Source organism: Passer domesticus, chromosome 11, assembly GCF_036417665.1.
Source record: "Passer domesticus isolate bPasDom1 chromosome 11, bPasDom1.hap1, whole genome shotgun sequence".
Lineage (NCBI taxonomy): Eukaryota > Metazoa > Chordata > Aves > Passeriformes > Passeridae > Passer > Passer domesticus.
Window position 1 is genome coordinate 23,167,106 of NC_087484.1, and position 16,807 is coordinate 23,183,912.

A 16,807-nucleotide genomic window follows, 5' to 3' on the forward strand; every position below is an offset into this window, starting at 1 on the left:
TACCATGAGGGACGGGTGAGCACAGGTGCCATGAGGGATGGGGGAGCACAGGTACCGTGAGGGACGGGGGGCACAGGTACCATGAGGGATGGGTGGGCACAGGTGCTGTGAGGGGCAGTGGGCACAGGTGCTGTGAGGGGCGGTGGGCACAGGTACCATGAGGGACGGGTGAGCATAAGTACCGTGAGGGACGGGGGACACAGGTGCCGTGAGGGATGGGCGGGCCCAGATGTCGAGCAGGTAAATCCCCGTGGTAGAAGAGACCTGGGTAGTTTGGTTCAAGGCTGTTATCGGAGGCCCGAGGATCCAGGGCTGCCTGAGGATCATCCCCGCGGGGAGGTGAGCAGTCAGGGGTGAGCCTTGCTCTCTACGGCTCGGCAGAGCCTCTCGAGTTTCTGTGTTCAAAGCACACAGGTTCAGGTGAGCACTTCACGTTTAATGGGCTTTGTGATAGAAGCTGGGACCTGGGGCACAAGCTGCTCAGCTGGAAACAGTTGGGGCCGTTGGTTTGTAGGAATTGTGCGGCAGAGCAGAGCAGGGTTCTGCAGCATCGGGCGAGTGTTCCAGCCCTGCTTGTGCCAAAACATGCTCAGCCAGAAGGTACAGAAGAGCACCGTGGGCTGTTATCTGGCACACTCCTAGGGCACCACCTGGTGTGTGCTTTATGGCGTTTTGTTAATTTCTGCAATGACAGCAACATGCCTTTCTTTGTTCCATGTGTGTTAAACAAGGTGCTCCTTCTTAATGCATCATCAACTGAGCCGTGCTCCCTTTATTTTCATTATCATTGCCTTGCTCATTACTCAAGATGCACCTTCTAGAGGATCCCTGATAGGAATATGCGTGTTGGTACTTTCTTGCACTTGTGTGACTGCTGTTGCATTTCAGGTTGTGCCAGCTTTCATTATATTGGTGTTCCTTCACGGAAAAACTGGGCTCCTTCCTTCCCTTTGTGCAATTTTCTACTTAGGAGCATTAATTCAGGGTTACAATTATGCTAACATTAAGCAAATTGTTAAAAGGACTTTAAAAGTCCTTGTAATTGAGTGACAGATGCTTATGTCTGAATCAATTTAAATATTCAATATAAGACTATCAGAATAAGATTACAGTATTTTGATCTTGATATTCTGATTCTGCCAGCGCTGATTGACTGATAAAGCAATCCTATACAGAGGAGAAGAATTAAGAAGTGAATTTTGCCTCTTTATCCCTTTGATATAGGCTGGGGATTTAAAGAAAATAAATTATTCATAAGCAGTAAGAGGGGTTTTTTTTTTCTGAATAAAGAATTTGCAGAGTTGGAAAGGGTAATTCAATAATGTCAATAATGTGGTATTGACTAGAGAACAAACAACACTGAATCCAAGTGACTTTAATATGTAATGTAGAATATGGTAACTAAAATATAATACAGAAAGCATATGTACATTAGATATGACATATATGAAAAATAGTTAACAAAATAGGTTAAACAGCATATAAATGCATGTATCTTAGTTACATAATAAACCATGTTTGTACTGAAATTTTATTAATCTGCTACTCAGATTTTCAAAAGGTACCTGCTTGATATTTCTTCCCTATTCTTGAACTTAAGTTTACACAAATCCTTTTTTTAAGTGTGTGTATACACACTTATTATTATTATATATATATATGTACCATGCATATACATTGTTGATCAAGAAGTTTCATTCTTTTCCTTAAGTAGAAGTCAGAATATGCAACATTGTTCTCTCTTAAATATTCCTCATTTTACCTGCAACTTTATTGTGCGTCCTGTTCATTTGCTGTAAAGTGTCAGAATTTCCAATATCCTGCCACCAAGTGCTCCAACTTACTGAGAACAATGGAATATTGTGAGTGAAGCAAGTGTTGCTCTGGGTCTTGTGCCTAAGTTCCCATCCCTTCCTGGGATACCTGACTGCTGTTTTAATACTTTGCTTTTGGAAGGAACACTTACCTGACAATTCATGTGAGTCTGGTATTTCTTCCTACATTTTTTCAGACGTTTTTACTAGTATGAGATTATTTGCACTGCAGTTTTTAAAGGGGTGAGTGCTCTCTCCACTCATAGCAGTACATGTGGGTTTGTTAAGGGTACTCAGGTACCTGGCCTTTGTGCTGGGAATTCCAATGAATTCTGCATTAAAAGAAGAAATGTCAAGAACTGATGTCTTGAGAAGAATACGGCTTTACTTTAAATAATTTTTCCGGAACAATTTTTTTACATTTTAATGAACCATAAGATGAGGGGAGGGGGAAACCCCTTTTTTCCTTTTTAGATGTTGTCTTCAGCATAAACATATTGTTCTTTTAATTATTATTCTGATCTTTGTCTGGACACCATCAGTCACTGCTCCCAGTCTTGCAAAACCAGGACAGGAAGTAGGTGAATATTTTCATGCAAGCTGCTTTGAAGTTTTGTACCCACAAAAATCTGAAGAAGTTTTCATATTTTATCTTAATTTTCTGTTACATCCATTGAAAAGTTTAAAAAATCCATCTAACACCAAAGGGGAATGACAATATGTTAGGCTGAAGGCAGGCTGTTCTCACAGCTACATACTGCATGAGAAATGGAATACTTACATGCAGTGAATATTAAAATTCACATTAATTTCACCAGCCTGTCTTCATTTGTTAAAGAGATGTTGCTTGGGTAATATAACAAATTTAATTTAAAGATTCTCCTTTAAACTCATGTACAGACAATCTTAGTAAACACCTTATTTAATATGACCTCGAGGAGGGGAATTTTCTCTTGCTTATTTAAATGGAGATTGATTAAGCCCCAAAGATTTTTGAGCTTTCCCCAACATTGCATCAGTAGCCATGCAGCTCCACAGGGAGAGCTGGAACAGACTACCCAGAAGCATTTTTTCCATGGTGTGTAATGCAGACCCATAGTTGTTCTTTTGGCAGCATGGATTGAACCCAGGACCTTAGAGTGTCAGGGTGCAAGTGTGAGGAGGCTCCACAGCAAGATCACTGCCCTGGATTTCTGGAGAGCAGATTTTGGTCTCTTAAGGAGGGATCTGTTTGGTAGGATACCATGAAGTAAAGCCCTGGAGAGAAAAGGGGTTCAAGAAAGCTGGTTGATACTCAAGGATCATCTCCTCCAAGCTCAGGAGAAAGGCATCCCAAAAAAGATGAAATGAGGTAAAAAGGCCAGGAAGCCTGCATGGATGAACAAGAAGCTCCTGAACAAACACAAAAAAAATAAGTCAATGTGAATGGAAGCAAGAAAATGTAGGAATACACAGAAATTGTTCTCACCAGCATTGTGCAAGCAGACAGGGATTAGGTGAAGAAAGCTAAAGCCCTGACAGAGTGAAATCTGGTCAGGGACAGCAAGGGCACCAAGAATAGCTTCCATAGGTATGTCAGTGATAAAAGAAAGATTGGGGAAATAATGAGCCCTGCCTGGAAGGAAACATTAGGCTTGGTTACTCAGAATGCAGAGAAGACTGAGTTACTCAGACCTTTTTTTGCTGGTTTTCACTAACAAGTGTTCCAGCCACACTGGCTGAGTCACAGAAGGCAAAAGCAAGGACTGGAAAAATGAAGAGCTGTCACTGTAGGAGAAGTTCATATTCAAGAACATCTAAGCCACCTGAAGGTGCAAAGGTCCATGGAATCTGACAAGATTCATTTGCAGGTCCTAAGGGAAGTAGTGGAAGAAGTGGATGAGCCGCTATTAATCATATTTCAAGAAGTCACAGCAGTCCAGTGAAGTTCCCAATGACTGTAAAAGGGGGAAAAATAACACCCATCCTTAAAAAGGAATTAAACAGAGTCCTGGAGAACTATAGACCAGTCAGTCTCACCTCTGTGCCCAGCAAGGTCATAGCACAGATCATTGTGGAAACTGTGTTAAGGCATGTGGAAAATATTGGAAGTGATTGGGACATCATGACTTCACTGAGGACAAATCATGCCTGACAAAGGAAAATATAGGTTGGATATTAGGGAAAAAAGTTTTTTACAGAAAGGGTGATAAAGTTCTGGATAGTCTGCCCAGGGAAGTGGTGGAGTCACCATCCCTGGGTGTGTTTAAAAACAGACTGGATGTGGCACTGGGTGTCAGGGTTTAGTTGAGCTGTTAGGGCATGGATTGGACTCCATGATCTTGAAGGTCTCTTCCAAACCAGTCATTCTGTGAAATCTGGTGATGTTACAGCACTAGTGGACAAAGGGAGAGCAAGTCACATCTCCATGAACCTGTGCAGAACATTTGAAACTGTCCCACATGACATCCTTGGCTTTTAACCGGAAAGTGGAAGGACCACTCAGTGGGTAAGGAAGTAGCTGTATGGTTGCGCTCAAAGTGTGGTGGTCAACAGCTTGATGTCCAGCTGGAGAGAGACAAGTGACATTCCTCCAGGGTTGGCTTTGGGACCGGCCATATTTAACACGGACAGTGGGACCAAGTGCACCTCAGCAAGTTTGCCAGTGACACCAAGATATGTGGAACAATCAAAATGCTGGAGGGAAGGGATGCCATCCAGAGGGACCTGGAAAGGCTGTTTATGTCAATGCTGGACCTAGACACCTGGAGGTAAATAAAGTTAGACAAATCATTTGTTGCTCTGTGCCCGTAGGGTAGGAAAAACAGTCTCCACCAAAATACTGTCTCCTTTGGTATGTGGGAGCAAGATGACTTTTCTTTCTGTTGCCTTTGCTTTCCTCCATGAAGTCAGTCACTCAGCCTGAAATCCAGGGAAGAGATGTGCAGTGTGCTGCAAGGAGGAGAAATTATGCCTCTGGTCCTTGAGTCTCTGGGCTCTTCATTACGAGAAATGCTGGTGAGCTGAAGGAGGCTACTGTGGTAATTACAAAAGGAAAGGGATCGCTTGTGTGAGGAACAACCAGCTTTTGCACAGACTGTCTGTTGCTGGAATATGTTTATTATTATTTGTTTAGCTCAATTCTAATGTGTCCCTTAGTATTTTAAGGAAAAATGCCTGTATGACAAACTCCTTGGTGTTTCAGGCTTTTGTAGGTTAAATGGCAACTTCAAAGCAGTCTTCAGAAATACCATTGTGTGCCATGAAAGAGGATCTTAGCCCCTTATAATCTATATTTCCAGGAGATACTTGTGGTAAAATGAGTGCGTTCTCAAAGTTGATTTGTGCTGGCAGTCTTGGAGTGTTAGAGAGAGAAGCTCTCCTCTTTGTAAGTGTCAAGTAATACTGAGAAAGCTCCATAGCTAGGGGATGTGATTTCACTTTTGTAACTTCCTAGTCCTGCTATATCATGCATTTTAAAACCCAGATTCTGCAAAATGCAGATATCTCTTAAATACTGTGGTTATATGTTCTTTACATTATTAATGATCAAAGGTAGAAATTAACTTTTGACATCAAAATTCAGGCATCTAATCTAAGGCAGTTTTCCCTTGCTGCAGTTCCCAGACTCATGTCCTTCTTCCACTTTTCCCCATGACAGCAAATCTCAGGGGAAAGATACTGCCCCCAAATACTGTCCAAGACAGGATACCAACAAGGAGCTTGGAAAGATCTCTATAAACACACCATGGCCGCAGCGGACCATTTAATCATCAAATTTTGTCTACAAAGCATGTAGATGTAGGTTTTTTTTTCAATTTATTCTCAAAATATAAGACAGCCGAGACCAGGTTCAACCTGAGGTATGAAAATGACTGTTAAACTAACTCCAAGAATGCCACAAAAAAAAAAGAAAACTGGGTTAACAGCATATCTTATCTAGTACTTGGAGAATAGCTTTTCAATTAGAAAAGGAAGACTTCATATAAGTTAAGTGCAGCTGTTATCATGGATATTAAAAACATGTTTTCTCTCATTTAAAATGGAATCAATTAATCTTTTTGATAGTGATTTTCACATACAATTCATTATTCTACTCACAATTTCTTCTATGATAAACACATGGTTTTGGGCATATAGGGCATCCTATATTATGCTTCCTGATAGTTTTGTTTGTTTAAAAAATACCTTTTCCTAGGCAGTATCTTGCCATACCATTGTAATTTGCAGTCTAGAACCTTGTGGCTTTGTTGCCATAAAATATATAAAGATTTTCTCTAAAATTAAAGAAAAATTAGTACAACAGAAAACTATTTTATCTCTTCAGAACAGCTTCCCAAATAAAAGCTCATTCTGCACATACCTGTATTTTAAAAATATAGTGATATTTTCAATTGTTGTGTGGCACGATATGACAGAATTATGCTATCATTTTTTTCTTAAACATTATCACGGCATGAATTTTTTCAAAACCCTACCGAACTTGGGTTTGGTTTTGTTTTTAAAAAAGAGTATGAGTTACCAGCCATCTGCAACTATGGCTTCAGGGGTGTGTGGTTGTCCAGAACTCCTAACTGTGCCTGTCATTCCAATAGACTGGCATGATTTTCTGCTGCAACACTTCTGGTGAGATCTCCAGAGAGAAATCCTTGTTGATTTTGGTCTTGGTATAGCATCATGGAACTGTCATGCTATGCTGTGTTGGGGGTGCATCCATATCTACAAATTCTTCAGTGTTGCACCTGCAATATAAGGAAAAACATCTTAAATGTTTGCATATTTGTTTCAGATTTTTATTTAAAATGTATTGGTGAGTAAATTAAGGAAAATAACTGAAACCAGAAATAAAAACTAGCTACCATCAGAATGCAATCAGGATGAGATTAGCTATGACATAAAAATCTCCTGTTGTTTAGACAAACTAGTCTAGAGTAACTTGTCAACTGTGTACCACATGCCATCTGCATGTTCCTGCAAGTGTTTCTTTAGCAGGAGTTTTGTCATTAGGCTTCTGAATTTTCATGAGATAAGTAAAGCAACCCCCAAAGCCCTCACTATTTCTAAAAATGTGGTAATAGCTTTGTGATTTTTTTTCCAGTGATGCAGTGCAATGGTTTCCCAGTCTTTTTTGCATAAGAATCTCACTTAAAGAACCCAAGGTGGAAAGCTACAATCAGTCCTGGTTTGCTTTCATATTCTCCTACCAACTGCAGCTTTCCCATTGCCCCTCCACCCAGCCCAGACCTCTCAGCTTTCAGTTTCTTTGTCATTGTCCTGTTCCTTTCCTGTGACATCTCTATCTCTACTGCTGTCACAAGCAGCAGTGGCACTAAAACAGAACAAATACATTAGGACAAATCAATCTGTTTCTGGTGTCATTTGTGTCCCCTTGCAGGCAGAGTCCTTTTCTCGAGCACATCTAAATGATTCTCTTCATGGGTTGGAAGCCACTAATGTAAAGAAGTCCAGGCTGAATGAGGCAGTAGAGGAAAGAATATGCCTGCTCCTCCCCTGGATGGTTCTTGATAAGCACCTGCTTGAAAAACTCCTAAAAATATTATCAGATCAGGTGAGACAGACCTCTCTGGTGTATTGGGGCTAACAAGCTCAATGGATGCAATTCAGAGTATGGCCCTTGCTGCACTCTTGATTCCCTTGTGCCAGCTGCAACCTCTGCCCTTTATGAGGAGCAGGCTCCAGAACTGTGACTGGGCCGTCTGACTGATGTACAGGGGGGAACTTGGTCACCAAAGCCATCTCTGTGGCAGTGGGAGCTTGCTCTTACCCAATTCTCAGTGAAAGCTCTGAAGCATGTAAAATAGGGTTGGAAATTCAACTGACAAAAGTCACTCCAGAAACCAGAAAAAAATTTAAAATGTGCTTAGAGGTGGCTCACTTAAGTAAAAAACAGTTATTGTCCGCATACTATATATTTCATGTAACTGGAAATGTAAATATAAGATATCTTTATACTCCTTCAATACTCAAGGGATTGTTCTTACTCGGAAACTGATGCTTAGTTCCTGTACACCATCAGCTTGTCAGTGTCCCTAGGCAGCAGCAGAAATTCCTCCCCGGTTTGTGCCCGTGCCTAGTGCTGGGAATAGCTGCATTCCCGCCTGCTCTGCTGACCCAGGCACGCTTCCCAAGCAAGGAGGAGGCCTAATCCTTTGAGAATCCCAAACACAAATACTGCAGTGGTATTTGGCAGGCCAGCACTGGAATTTGTGATATTCATAAGCTTGCTACGGTTTGTTTTCCTTGATCTGGAGGCTGTTTTTCCACGGGTTAGTAGGCACCGATGAAGCAGTGTCCCCCTCTCGCATGTGCGGTGGGAGCGGATTTTCCCTGCGGAGCCCAAGAACGACACTGCTGGTGGAGCACTGACCCCTCGCGGCTGAGCTCCGGCTCCATCCCCTGGGCACGGCCCTTCTGTGCGGCTCAGGCTGCGGCATTTTTATATAATAGATGTATTGTGTGATCGGGCTTCTCATGGCAGGATTGATGAGGCCAGGTCGACTGCACTGAGGAGTTTGTCAGGTTGACTCCCAAGTTGTACAATTTCTACAGTTTTTTGCTTAGAGTTTCTTCACCGTGCCCAAGTCATTCAGGATGCTTGCCTAAAGTGAGGGGTTTGACACCTGAAAGTCCCCATGTAACCTGAATGTCGGCAGTTCCTGAAAAAATCAAAGAATATGGATATGTCTGGACAAATGTTGTGAAAATCTGCTAAATGCAAAGACCTTCAGCTGTTTGGATTGCTGTGCTTCCTTCTGTTGAATGTACTCTGCGAAGCTCCCAGTGTGTGCCCTGTCATCAGAGAGGTGTTTCTGCCAGTTTGTTAAAGCAATGTCGTTTGCAGATCTCTAAAGCCCCATCTGCTGTGAAAAATCATGCCAAAGCTCTGTCACTCTGGTGAAATAAATAAGTGTCATCCATCTTACAGTGAGGTAAGTAAAAAACACGAGGTAGACATGTGGTTATTCAAAATACTACACATCAGCATCAAAGTTGGTAAAGGACAGGGAATTTCTTAAGGTGTATTCCCTGCTCTGGGCCCTGGGACATGCTGCTACACAGCCCAGAGGACAAGGACAGCAGACAGTGCAATGGCTCTGGTAGCAGCTGTGGAAAATGTCCACCACGCAGGTCTACCCTAACAATCTGCATTACAATGAACTCAAAATTCTGCCTCTAATCTCTGAAAGGCTAAAAACATCAGTGAGCATCTCGGCCTTCACAGAAAGGACTTTGATGGTGCAGGGTTCCACGTTCACGTGTCCTGTTTCCAGCTGTGTCAGTGGGCACAGGTTTACATTTCTCTGGTCTCACAAAGCCCAACATGGACTTTAATGACGTGCAGGTGTCCCGTTCCATGCAGCAGTGTCAGCTGGTGAGCACGAGGTGGCACAGCAGAACAGCAGCAGGGGGAAGAGGAGAGGGCTGCAGCAGGGTCCTGGGAAGGTCTGGTAGCTGAATTTTCAGGTCCTGACTGTGTGTCTGGCAATTGCAGCCTGCAACTTCTGATATCATCATCCCTGCTAAGTCCAGCCCTCTCACAAAACTCCTGACTTTTTAGTATTTCCTAGGCAGCAGCACAGTCATTCCATCTGCAGATTCTCTAGAGTTTGTGAGTGAAGATCAGCTCAGTCCTTACTGGCATTATTAAATTACTCTGTTCCTGAGCTGGTCCCCTTTTATGATGAAGTTTTCACGACATCTCCACTCTACCTGCAAATTAAAACTGTGTGTGATGTGATGTTCTAGCTCTCAGTTCCTTCCTGCTACAATCATGTTTGATGTTTCTTCTCTTTTTTTCTGGTGTGACTTTTATCAGTTGAATTTATAAGCCTCGTTGTACAGACTTTGAACACTGGGCCTTTAAGGCCAGAAGGGATGTTTTGCAAGATCAATTGCTTGTGTGCCTAAGGAAATCTGTTTAAAAAATATTTGATATAGCCTTTGCTAGAGAGAAGAGTGTCTTGGGAGTTATTATTATCAGGAGCAAGATAGAATGTAGGGCCACTGTCCCCCTAAGGGCTTGGGAAGCAGAATCTTGCATTGTAAGATTTCTCCTTCTCTCATCTGGGACAAAGATATGCCTGTTATGTCAGCCTGAGAATCGAGAGTGATTGAATGAGTGAAGTTCAACATGCATCTGATGGAAGATTGGACTAACGTGGCCTCTCCAAGCTGGGGAAAACCTTTTGATTGCAGTTGAAGAGGAACAGGAGATGCTGATTCTAAGTCAAGAAATCTGAACTGGAAGCTTAATAACAACATCAGTTAAGAGATGAATAGAGACTTCAGTGCCTCCCACCTCTGCCCCACTGCCACCGCCATCCCCCCCCCACCTCAAAAAAAAAACCAAATTGATTAACTTAGTAGACATTGGGAATGGGAAACTGAGGCAGGCCCTTTGCAGGAGCTGTTTTTACCATGAGGAAATTCCCTGAAGCATTCTTTGTCTAGCCTGGTCATTGAACTGCTGTAACCTTGATGCCAAGGTTATTTAATAGCTCTGCTATCATTCAGAGCTCATTGCCCTTGCTGGTTGTGTAGATTGACAGTTAGCTAGGAATTTTATGATGGAATGATTTTCAGATTGGGGAATATGCTGCTTTTCAAAAGTTTAAAGAGTATTTGTGAAAACTCCATTTTACTGGAACAATATAATATGCTTCCAGGAAAATAGAAAAAATGCCTCACTACCTAGAAGATTTTACAGTAGAACACAATTGATCATAATCAGCATGCACAGAACAGAGAGATATTCTATCTTAATGGTGTGCTGTGAAGATATGCAAAAACTCCCTTTCCATAAAAAAGTATTGTTTTAAAAACTGTAATCATGAGTTAACCTGATTTTTTTTTTTTTTTAATTGAGGGGTTTTCTTTTCCAATCACTTCAGTTTCAGGGCATGTACCATTTCAGGATGGCACCTTGAGCACACTACTGCACACTAACAAAAATAAGTGCTGTTATTTCTATTCAGAAACACATTTTGTAAGAAATTCCCAATACTGCTGGGTTGTGTTTTAATCCTGTTGAAGGCTGATCACTCACATAGAAATACTGCAGCTGTGCTGGTGCTCTGTGAGCTCAGAGGATCTCTGTGTAAGGGACAGAGGACCTTGATGCTGTAATATAATATTATATCTGTGAACACTGTGTAGTTTTGTTTGCTTGTGGAACTCAAATTCTCAGTCTTTGTCAGAATGAGCTTTAGAAAAAATCTATTTCATGTTTCCTGTCCTCTTCCAGTCCTTATATGCTACTCCAGAGGTCTTTAGAAGACCAAGCAGTGTTTTCTAGGTAGAGTAAAGGCTCAAAGGCCAAGCCTGTTCTACAGATGTTGTGAAGGCAGGGTTTGCACAGATCAGCACCTGGGGTGTGACCCAACAAATAGTTATCTTGCCTGAAGTCACTTGTGCATAAAAACCAACTTGTCACTTCCAGGTAATCAAGATGTTATACTGTAAAAACCTTTTTTTTTGCTGTTATAAGCTGCATTGAAATGCTGTGCCAGCATAATATACTGCATATATTAGAATACGTGATCCTGTGCTGACAATGCATTCTGAATGCGGACCTAGCCTAACTTGCTAGTTCCTTCTTTCCCTCAGCTACACAATAGAAAAAGCACAGAAAGAAAATAAATACAGAGCCCCTTTAACTGCTTCTTGCTGGAGAAACAGTCCTGTAATAGTAACATGGTCCTTGGTTGTTCTCTAGTTCTGAACAGTTTGTGTCTGACCCCATAAGCTGGTGACAAACTGCAAATTTTAAACCACTCTAGCCACTTTTCCCTGCTTTTCTTAACTACACCACATGTGGTTTATCAGAAACCAGTGTTTTTCTCTTCCTTCATGACTACATTCTTTCTGTAAAACATTGCATTACTTCAGAACCACCATAAAAAAATTTCAGAGCATAAAATTAGTTAGATTAAATATTTTATGAGCATGTGAACAAATGAAATCATCAGAATGTGATAAAATAGCTGATGCATTGTATAGAAATTTCTCTTCACTTTTTTCTTCATCTCAAGTGGCATGAATAACAGCCTTCTGAAATGTTCTCCTTCTGAGAGAAACAATGTGTGAGCTCTGTTGTGTTTTCATAAATACCCAACGATCCCTGCAAGTTTAAATATCATCACATGCTTACTGCACTTGATTATGGGGGCAGGGACAGGCTTCAGAATTTGTCTGTAATCTCTAATTCCAAGCAAAGTTTGCTGTTCTGCTGTCTGCAGCTTGTTCCTGTCCTCATTGTCTGCTTCACAGCTCACGTTCAACCTCTGAGTCAAGGTCACAGTCTGAAAATCAATTTTCCATGCCTCCATTACGCCTTCCTCAACCTTATTTCTTTTCTTATCTCTCTCACTGTAAGAGCTGCCTGCACAGCTAAGGCTGAAGCATGGGACAAGTTCACATGTGCAATATCTTAGCCAAATAGGAAGCCTATAATGAAATAATCTGTAAATAATCTCTGTCCCAGCTATCGCGAGCCTTTCAGATTATTTATATTGGATAGTCATTTAAATCTCGTCAGTGCTGCATTGTGCTCCTGTTGATTGAAATGGTAATGAATGCAATACACTCCCTCAAATAGTTCAGTTTTTAAAAAAATGCATCATTTACAGGCAGTTAGCAGTGTTCCAATTGCATCTGGCTCACTGATTGCCAAGTACAAGCTGGCTGTGTGTCTGCAGGGCACAGTCAGTCTGGGTTGCAATGAACTCCATGTCATGCTCATGTTTCACATTTAGGGTGTATTTGCTGACTGGCTAAAGTTAGAGTCAGCAAACAAGATCCCAGCAACCAAGAGTAAGTAGCAAACTGCTCTAAGTATGTTTGCAATTAATTGTTCTGAGCCAACGCTTTTTCTTTTGCTGGTACAGCCCACCATCTTGCAAGTCACTGCACTGCTCTTTGACTCGAAAATTCTCTGTCTGTTCTCATATGCAGGCTGTGTCTGCATCTGTTTTATTCTGTGCATAAAATCCTTTTATCCATATGTCTAAGGCTGTAGTTCACGCTCTGTTTATATTACTTCTAAGGTATCAAAATTTGCCTTTCCTCTGGCCTTGGTAAGCAGAGTTTTGCCTGTTCATATCTACTCAGAATGCTGTCATTTGAAATCAGTGTTTTTCTGTTTGATTATGCAAACCCAAATACATGTTGCTTTGTGTATTTTCCCTCATTTATCTTACTCTGTAAGACCCATGATTTGGTGGTTGACACTTCCAAGGCTTCTGAGGGCCAATCTCAGCCTGTCAGTTGTATCCTAGTCTTCTTAAATACTGGTTGTTGTTCATGACTAGTCAACAATCAGAGTCTTCCCTCTCTCCTTATTACACTTCCATTGAAGAAATGTAATGCTGTGTTCCATGGGGCTTCTTGTGTTTGGAAGTCCATTTATAAAGGTATGAAAACCTTGATGACACTTCAAATTCTGAAGGGCCAAAGGGTGCTCTCATTTTTCTTATACTGTTCCGTCTGTCTGTATCTATTTGTGGGTGTTTGTTTCGCATTGTCATTTCTAGCCCTTTGGAGTACAGCCCCAAAACTTGATCCTGATTTATACAGCATTTAACGTGCGAGGAGAAGGACAGTAAAGGGTAGGAAATCAGACATTCAGGTCTGGAACATGTGGTCATGGCAGCAACAGAAATGGTTACATGATCTTTATTCTTTGCTCCTGAAAAACTGAAATTGCAATTGACTTTTGCCTGAAGGTTTTCTATGGTCAACTTGGTGCTAGAGCTTACAAAATTCTCCTCACTTTTACTTATTAATGTATTTATAAGGCTAATTGTGTGTTTTGGTCATAAACAGCCATTATGTAGGTCTGTATAAGATTTGGTAAGCTCCACTGGAATGGAAATCTACATGAAGCAGTGATGTGACACACAGGGGAGCAAGACTTCCATCTGGAACAATTCCAGATGTAAAATGAATGCTTCCACTCTCAGTAACAAATTAATATCATTTCCTCTTACTGAAGAAGGCTGGACAGCAATAAATAGAGCTAGAGAGAATTGCCAAATATTACATAAAAATTTATTGGCTTCATTTTGAGCCATGATGAAATAAGGCAAATCCCTTACTCTTTCTGCCCTAAAACATGCTGGGACATGCAGAGTTTAAACCTAAAGATGTAAAAATAAAATGGAACCATTTCCAGTACAGAAGATCAGCTGACTTGTTGACCCTTTAGCAGAGGAGTAACTTTGACTGGGACAGCTTCTCATACTGGGGAAGGAGTACTTTATTCCAGAAACACATGAGCAGGGTTCAATTTGTACCAGAAGCCCTCAGTCTGACAGAATGGGAAGGCATGCAAAGATACCAGCAGCTGCTTGGTTCCAGAGTCACCTGTACCTCTTCTTGGCAGAGGTCTAAAAGTTCATCTGTCTCTAGTATCAGTTCAGGAGTTTTCTGTGCCACCGTTGAGAGGAGATGGTGCCTGCCTGTGCTCAGAGGTTGTAGAATCCTCCCCAAGAGACTCCTTGACATGCTAATCTTTTCCAAAGAAGGCAACCGTATTATTAGAGAAAATGACACTCTCAGAGGGATTTATTAGCAGACAAAAAAGCCTTGTGAACCAAGTTCTTTTTCTTGCAGGTGCTTGATTCACACATGGCAAGAAAGGTAGACCAAGGAAAGCCATCCGTGCCCCAGGGCTTTCTAAACTGTTATGGTGTTTAAAGAGCAAGTCTCCAAAAATGCCTCAGTGGAAGTAAAGCTAAAGAGATCAGGTGGATTCATTAGGTGGTGAGATCTGGTCCAGGCAGCCCAGGGTTGATGCTTTTGGCAGGTATCCAAATTATAGCACCATCCAAACTGGTAAAAATTTGGCTCTGAGGGAAATACTGCTGTCATCAGACCCTTGACCTCTGTCTGTGGTGCTCTGGAGAAAGTGCCTGTCCCAGAATGTGGGTTCAGATCCAGGTAGGGGAACAAACAGTACCTGAGGAGAGGCTGAATTGGGGCACATCCTTTGTGACCCCATCAGACCAACCTGGCTGAAGTTTGTTCAGCGCCCCTGGCACTGCTGAGAGGTCTCAGTTCTTTACCAGCCAGGGCAACCTTGGCAGCTGGCCTTTATCTCTTTGGTCCTCAGCAAAGTCAGGCACTGAGGACCTGACTGTGCAGTTTGCCTTTATGCTCCTGCCAGTTTAATTTGTTTCACTTGCAATAGGAATATTTTCTTCAGTTGACCCTCCCTCACCTGGTAACTGTGTTTCTAACCACAAGTCACATCTTTGACCTCCTAACAAAGAGCCAACACATTAAAAATGCATGAGGCCCTTGTGAGGGGGGCAGCTGAATGGCTGCATTAGCACCAAGGCTGAATTATTGATACAAGGGGTGACTTTTACTTTCCTTTTAGCTATTGAATAATAGATTAAAAGCTGCTCAATAAGATTATTTTCATTACTCACATAAATTACTTGTTCAGTTAAGAACAGTGAGGAGAACAAATGAAAAGCACCCTGGGGTGACAAATACATTAGACTTAAAATTTTTATGTTCTAGAATATTTATTAATTTTAGATTAATTTTCAAATAAATGTTTTGATTTAACAGAAGTAATAAGGAATGTTTTGTAGAGTTTAGGAGATAGGAATAGACTTTTTTATGATACTCTCAGTGAAACTTATGAATAGAGAACAATTAATTAGCTGTCCTGTATTAGCTGGTGCCCATGCTAACCCAAATAAGAAGTGTTATTTAACAGCTAAAATTGCCAGACTGACTAATGCCTGCAATTTAGAATTATGATGTTATTAAATCCCTCAGTTTTCCTATGTGTGGTATGCCACACTGAGCTGTCACCATCGATGCAGTCCTAGAGAAATAATAATTGTGTTTGGTTTTGTTTTTCTTATTTAGTTTGGTGACAGTAAAAACATTGTCCATTAAATCTTTTCAGGGATTAGTAATCTGGTTGGCTTTCTACACAGCCTTTGGCTCTCCTGGCTGGTTATTGCTGTGGCCAGGAAGGATTCTGCTGCAGATTTCTTAAGTCAGTCAATTTCTGTAAGGAGGTATTAGATGTCATGGTTGCCTACAATTTTGAATAGACAGTTTCTTCTCCATTTCCACTTGTGCTATCCTCCTGCAGGGCTGAATGATGTTGGCTTTGAACTGGACAGCTCCTCTTCTGTCAGCTTTGAAATAATTTCAGCACAGACTCAGCAAGTATCAGGTAGGCTGACTGGGCAGTTTTCTACTTACATTTTGTGGCTACAATTTCAAAAAGAGGAAGAAAGAGCAAATTTCCTTTAACTGAAATAATGAAAAATGATTGATTATAGCTTCTAAGGAAAAATAGAACTTTCAAAATAGTGCATCTCCATTCTTCTTCTTCTATTTTATTAGCCAAAGAACCAAAAGTAACACAGCAATCAGTATTGCTCCATATAAATACCACAAAATGTTATGGTTTAGTCATGTTATGGTTTAGGCACTGATTTAGAACCCACTAAAATCTCTGAAAAAATCCCATGGACTTGTGAGAGTCTGCAACATCTGTTGATGGGAGCCATTCCATTAAATACAGAAGTCAGGACTGGACTTATGTGGAATTGTACCTGTTAGCAGCCACATACTGCAGTTTCCTTACAAACCCCTAGCTGCCAGAGAATAAACAATTACAATGCACCTTTCAAGGCAACATCCCTGGATGACAGCCTCAACACCCAGCTCCAATCCCCACACATTTTCAGACCATGAGTTCTCTGTAGGGATGGGAGGATTTGATGAATTTTGTGATGCTGAAGACTGCCTGGCAAGAAGAGAAGGAAGGCAGTGGGAGTTCACTGTGAGCAGGCTACTGAGTGACTATTCAAGACTAAACCAGAAACATGTACCACTGACCTACTTAGTGCTGCAAGTCTCCATACTCCATTATTGATGAGCTGATCTGCTTAATGCCCTCCTTGTTGCCTGCAGTTAGCTCATAGCAGGATGATTTTGTCTATTCCTCAATTTCTTTTATT

General features: G+C 41.3%; 1 protein-coding gene across 2 annotated transcripts in view; it reads right to left on the reverse strand.

The window, feature by feature from the left end:
• Window positions 1-1,355: 1,355 nt before the first annotated feature.
• The window catches only part of AMER3 (APC membrane recruitment protein 3), a 41,261-nt gene continuing 25,809 nt past the window's right edge, over window positions 1,356-16,807 (reverse strand). For both annotated transcript variants that reach the window (XM_064435817.1, XM_064435818.1), the window contains exon 3: window positions 1,356-6,535. The gene's annotated coding sequence lies outside the window, so the exon portion shown is untranslated. The remainder of the gene's footprint in view (window positions 6,536-16,807) is intronic.